Here is a 6,888-nt window from a genome sequence, read left to right as displayed (position 1 = left end):
AGGAGCAGGAAGGCTGACGTTTCGGGCCTAGACCCTTCTTCAGAAAAATCATTTTTCTGAAGAAGGGTCTAGGCCCGAAACATCAGCCTTCCTGCTCCTCTGATGCTGCTTGGCTTGCTGTGTTCATCCAGCTCTACACCTTGTTATCTCAGATTCTCCAGCATCTGCAGTTCCTGCTATCTCTCCCTCCAAACCCTTCTTATTCATGGACCTATCCAGGTGCCTTTTAAATGTTGTAACTGGACCATCCTCCTTCACTTCCTCTGGCCCCTCATTCCATACATGCATCTCCCTCTGCATGAAAAAGGTGCCCCTTAAGTCCCTTTTAAATCTTTCCCCTCTCATCTTAACCTATGCCGTCTAGTTTTGAACTCCCCTACCCTGGGGAAAAAGCCTTGGCTGTTCACCCTATCTATGCCCCTCATGATTTTATAAACCTCTATAAAGTCACCCCTCAGCCTCCAGTGCTACAGGGAAAATAGCCCCAACCTATTCAGCCTCTTCCTATAACTAAAACCCTCCAACCCTGGCAACATCCTTGTGAATCTTTTCTGAACTCTTTCAAGTTTTGCAACATCTTTCCTGTAGCTAGGAGACCAGATTGTACACAGTATTCCAAAAGTGGCCTAACTAATGTCCTGTACAGCCACAACATGCCCTTCCAACTCTTATACTCAATGCAATGACCAAGAAGGCAAGCATACCAAACACTGCCCTCACTATCCTGTCTACCTGCGATTCCATTTTCAAGGAACTATGAACCTGCACTTCAAGGTCTCTTTGCTCAGCAACGCTCCCCAGCACCTCACCATCACTACAAAAGGATTATAAGAGTAGTGAAGTCCTACTTTAGTTGTGTAAAAACTCAGTTCGACCGCACCTGGAGTACTATTGCCATATTATTATTGTCTTAGAGGGAGTGCAACAAAGGTGCAACCAGACTTGTTTCCAGGATAGTGGGACTGTCCTGTGAAGAGCGATTAGACAAACCGGGCCTGTATTCTCTAGAGTTTTAAAGAGTGAGAGGTGATCTCATTGAAACTTAGAAAATACTGAAAGGGATAGACAGGGTCGATGCTGATATGATGATTCCCCTGGTTAGGAAGTCTAGAACCAGGTGGCACATTTTAAAAATAAGGGGGATGCCATAAATTGTCTGAGATGAGGAGAAATATTTTACTCAGAGGCTTGTGAATCTTTGGAACCCTCTACCATGGAGAGTTGTGGTTGCCCAGAAACCAATCAGAGAGTTGTAATCAGGCTGATGAGCTTTGGCATCCACGACTAGTTACAATTATACAAACCAATCAGCCACTTGTTCACAGGTAAATCTAACTCTGCACATCACCACACCCCACCCCCAACTAATGCTGTGTGTGTGCAAACTTCTTTCTCCACTACTGAAACCAAGCAATAGTATAAATAGTAATATAAATAAACATAAATATAAATAGTATATAAATATATATAGTATAAATGGGCAGGGAGCAGAGGGATACAGATCCTTGGAAAATAGGCGACAGGTTTAGTTAGAGGAACTGGATTGGCGCAGGCTTGGAGGGTCAGAGGGCCTGTTCCTGTGCTGTAATTTTCTTTGTTCTTTGTATAAACACTAAATGCAATGGGTTTCAGAACATGTTTTCAAAAGTGCAACAATTTCTGCCGCGGTGTTTTAAACAGGTTTTAAAACAGTCCACTTTTTTTCCATTTCAGTCGACAATCAAAAATACAGAAAATGGAACGGTACAGTGGGCAAAGGGCATTGGAGTGTTCAATCAGCCATGATCCTATTTAATGGCAGAACAAGCTAATTAGTCTACTCCTGTTTCTATATTCATAATTTCTAGAGGCTCCAGGACATTCCTAAAGGATTAGTATCCATGCTTCATACTCATCCTGTAAGGGTAAGTCCTGAATAAATGCACACTGGAGGCTGTGAGTGATGATGTAGCTTCAGGAATGCTGCAACTGATGTTTCCAAAACTAATCTTATGAGCGGCATGGTGGCTCAGTGGTTAGCACTGCCTGGCCTGCTTCCACACTGTAGGAATTCTATGATTCCTTGATTAATCTGGCATTGTGGTACATTTAAGTCTAGTGATTGACATTTCCCTAATTGAAATCTGATGATTAACAATGGTGAAAATCTTACTTACTAGTTATTACTCAAGTTTCTTTTTGAGAGCCAAAGTTGTTGCATCAACAGATAAAAGACCAGAGGCAGTGGAAATGAAGAGAACAAGATGTCATGTCATATCACCATTTCCTCTTTCAGTTGAAATAATCTTCATTCTGGTGAATTAGCCAAATGAACTTCCTTTCCTGGTTTCTTGAAATCAGTTTTGAAAATTCCTTGTGAAGCAGTTGGAAATATTATTGCTTTAAAAAAAATATAACGAACAATATAATTATTAAATTATAGTTACACCCAAATTAATCTGCATCAAAATCCTGGAACTGCCTTCCTAACTTCACTGTGAGTGTCCCAACATCCTAATGACTGCTTTAATTCAAGAAGGCAGCTCACCACCACCTTCTCAAGGACAATTAAAGATAAGCAATAGTGCTGGCCTAACCAGCAATGTACACATCCAGTGAACAAATAATTTTAAAAAGCCTTTAGTGATAAAAATCACAATTGCCTAATGTTAGATTTCTTGGCTATCTTAAACACTTCTAGACAGGGCTCACAAAGTGATTGCAAGGGAAAGAGCAGATCTCTTGCCTATCTTGACTTGATATGCATTAATATCACTGTTGGACTTGTGGGTGTACAGTTCAAAGAAAAAGCAGGTCAGAGAGTCCTTCTGGACCAGTAACTAATAGAGTGCCAGAGGGATCAGTGCTGGAGCCTCAATTACCTACAAAATATATGAGTGAATGTACTGAAGCCATGTTTGTAGATGAAACAAAAATAGGTGGGAAGACAAGTGCCAAGGATGACATAAAGAGTCTGCAGTGAGGTATAGGCAGGTTAGGTGAGCAGGCAAAAAATTGACAAATGAATATAATGTGGGAATTTGTGAGGTTATGCAACTTGGCAGGAAGAATAGAGGAACTAAATATTATGTAAATGGAGAAAGATTGCTGAAAAATGCAGCACACAAGGATTTTGGAGTCCATGTGCATGAATCAAAAAAGGCTATCATCCAAGTTTGGTGGATAATAGGGAAGACAAATAAAATACTGACCTTTATTTCAAAGAAAATGGAGCATAAAAGCAGGGAGATTTTGCTAAAACTATACAGCTGAAATGCTGTGAACAGTTTTGGATCCATTATTGAAGGAAAGATACACTTGCATTGGATGCAGTCCACTAGGCTGATACCAGGTATGGAAGGACTGTCTTATGAGGAGAGGTTGACTAATTTTGACCTGTACCCATTGGAATTTAGAAGAAAGAGAGTGACCTTATTGAAGCACACAAGATTTTTAGGGGACTTCAACAGGGTAGATGTGGAGAACATAGAACTGTACAGCACAGGAATGGGCCTTTGGGCCCACAATGTTGTGCCGAACGTGATGCCAAATGAAACTAATCCCTTCTGCCTGCCCTCCTTTCCTTGCATATTCATGTGTTTATCTAAAAGTGTCTTAAACGCCCCTATCAAAACTGCCTCGACCACCATCCCTGGCACGTGTTCCACACTCCTACCATTTTCTGTGTAAAAAACGTGCCCCTCACATCTCCTTTGAACTTTCCTCCTCTCACCGTTAATGCATGCCCCCTAGTATCAAATCTCCCCTCAGCCTCCAGCACTCCAGAGAAAACAACCCAAGATTTTCTAGCCTCTTCTTATAGGTCATATCCTCTAATCTAGGCAGCATCCTTGTATATCTCTTCTGAGCCCTCTCCAAAGCCTGCAAATCCTTCCTGTAATGTGGCTACCGAAATTGAATACAGTACTCCAAGTATGGTCTAATAAAGCTGCAACATGACATCCTGACTCTTGTACTCAATTCCCCGACCAATAAAGACAAGCACGCCATATGCCTTCTTTACCACCCTATGTACCACCCTATGAAATTGTTTCCCATGTGGAAGAGTAGCTTAATCTCAGAATAAAGGCTCACACATTTAAAACAAAGATGAGGAGGAATTCCTTCTCTCTGAGGGTAGTGAATCTGTTGAATTCTTGACCACAAGACGGCTGTGGAATCTGGATCATTAAGTATATTCAATGAGATAAACAGATTGTTAATCAAGGACAGGAAAGTAGAGCTGACAACTGTCAGATCAGCCATGGGAAGCAGGTTAAAAACTTTGTTTTGCTGTTTATTTCAAAATTTTTCTGTATCTTCTATATCTAATGTAGCTTTTTTTTTGCGTAATAAACTTTTTCTAAAGAAACTGCAGCTTTTGTGACTACTCTGATGTAACTTGCGTTATTTATACGCAAGCACACACACACACACACACGCACACACACACACACATACACACATATAAATGTGTAAGCTGTGTTATTTATATACACACACATACACATAAATGTTATTTATTTGAGTGTTTAGACTTTGAACTGGTGGCATGTGGGCTTTGATCGGTGTGTATGAAAGATTTTAATAATTGACTTGTCAGTATTTCTGTAGCTATGTTTTTTTTGAAACTGGTATGGGACAGAGAATTCCTGGAGTGATATGGAATCCGAGGCCGTCAGGAGTGTTTTGCGGGCAGACAGGTAAGCAGAGTTAGAGCATTAACCTGCGTTCAGTTAGAGAAATGAGGATTTGTTTTAGAGGAAACACCCATTGCTTTGAAAGCTTTTGGTTTCAATTTGTAGAGATCCTGATTAAAGTTAGATGTGTGGAAATCCTTGGAGAAAGGAGTTAGTTCAGAACAGCTAGCAAATAAGTGACCTCATTGTAAAGGTTATCGTTGAAAAGTCCAGGACAAAAGTGTGTGGTGGAACTCTCAAGTGAGTAATTGAAGCTGAGAAAGTCTAAGCTCAGTTTTGTAAATATTGAAGGCAAAGGCTATCAAACTGTCAAGACAAAGTATTGAAAGCAACAATTAAGCTAAACCTATAGATATGTTAGAGAAGTGAGTTATCTCTGGTATTTGAGTAATGTAAAGGGATGCTGTTAGAATACGTGAAATATTGCATTTTTGCTGTGTGTTTTGAAATATTTTAAGTTGTGCTATATATAAGTAGCTTGGTTTATTCTATTTTTCTTTCTTTTGGCTAATAAACTCCTATTTTATCATTAAAACCAGGTCTGTAGTCTGCTTCAGTGAAAGACCACGTCATTGAAGAAAACAAAATATGATCTATCAAGCTAGTTTTCATTATAACCTGTCCAGCAATAATGTCAGTTGGGATCATAACAGTTTTTTCTTATGTGCTTGATCAATAGCAGCATCAATATTTCTCATGTTGCATTCTGATATGCAAGATGTTCTTTCGCCAGCAGATGCTTTTTCATATAGCTCAGTGTAGTGCCTGCTTTTGATTCTGTCATCTGCTGCTAGTCTTTCTATTAAGGTCCTTTAATATGTCATCCAATAATGCAACATTTGTACTGTAACTGCTGCAGACTGGCATATAAATGGAAGCTGACAACCTGGTGCATTACAAGGGTAATGATGCACTATCGGAGGTGCCATTGTATTGGATGACTCATTAAACCAAACCCCAGTTTGCTTTCACAGAAAAACCCAGCACTTATCCCTCAGTCAATATTACTAAATTCAGATTGTTTGGACATCAGCAAATTGCAATTATGCATGTTTGCTGTACTCAACCTTCTTGATAACATCCTGTAAAATGCAGGCCCCATTCACCTCCTCAACATTCATTCACTCACCACTGATGCAGAGTGGTAAACGTGTGTAGTGCAGCAACTCATCAAGGCTCCTCCACCAGCACTTTCCAAACCTCCACCACCTCAAAGACCAAGAGCAGCAGGTACATGGTAACACCACCACTCCCAGAGTGAAAACCAGTAAGAAAAGACAGTAATACTTGGAAATGAATGTCCTTACCATACTGGACCTCTATTTTGAAATTTACAAGATGAGTCAGACCAGTTTGTCTCATTCACCAGTTTTTTTTCCTCTGTGCCCGCAAGTTCCCCTCCAAGCTGCAGACCATGTTGACTTGGAACTTGGACACCATTCCTGCACTGCCACTGGATCAAGAACCTGGAACTCCCTTCCTATCAGCACTTCGGGTGTATCTACAGTGTATAAACTTTAAGAAGGTTTAAGAAGGCAGCTCACCACCAACTCCTCAGGGCAATTAGGGGTGTTGGGTCTGGCCAACAATGCCCTCATCTCACAAGTAAATAATACAGCAAGATAGCAGCAGAGTAGAACACTCCAGTCGGAGCTCCTCTACTCACCAGTCCCTTTCCCTTTTCTTTCTTTTTCTCTCCTCATCGTAGCTTTTCTTTTCATCCCAAACCCCCGCCCTACCTGAAGACAGGAGTCGAGGAGTAGAGCGAGTACAGGCCGAGTCCCACAGCAAAGCAAGCGCAGGCCAAGTCCCAGGGCAGAGTGAGCGCGGGCTGACTCCCACAGCAGAGCGAAGTGAGAGGGCTGTGTCCTGTGGCAGGGCGAAGCAAGAGGGCCGTGTCCTGTGGCAGAGCAGGCGTAGGCTGTGTCCTGTGGCAGAGCGGGCGTGGGTCGTGTCCTGTGGCAGAGTGAGCAAGGGCCGTGTCCTGTGGCAGAGCGGGCGTGGGCTGTGTCCTGTGGCAGAGTGAGCGTGGGCCGTGTCCTGTGGCAGAGTGAGCAGGGGCTGTGTCCTGTGGCAGAGTGAGCATGGGCTGTGTCCTGTGGCAGAGCGAACAGGGGCTGTGTCCTGTGGCAGAGCGAACAGGGGCTGTGTCCTGTGGCAGCGTGAGCAGGGGCTGTGTCCTGTAGCAGTGAACAGGGGCTGTGTCCTG

Source organism: Rhincodon typus, chromosome 10, assembly GCF_021869965.1.
Source record: "Rhincodon typus isolate 14 chromosome 10, sRhiTyp1.1, whole genome shotgun sequence".
Classification (NCBI taxonomy): Eukaryota; Metazoa; Chordata; class Chondrichthyes; order Orectolobiformes; family Rhincodontidae; genus Rhincodon; species Rhincodon typus.
This window is presented reverse-complemented; position numbering follows the sequence as displayed.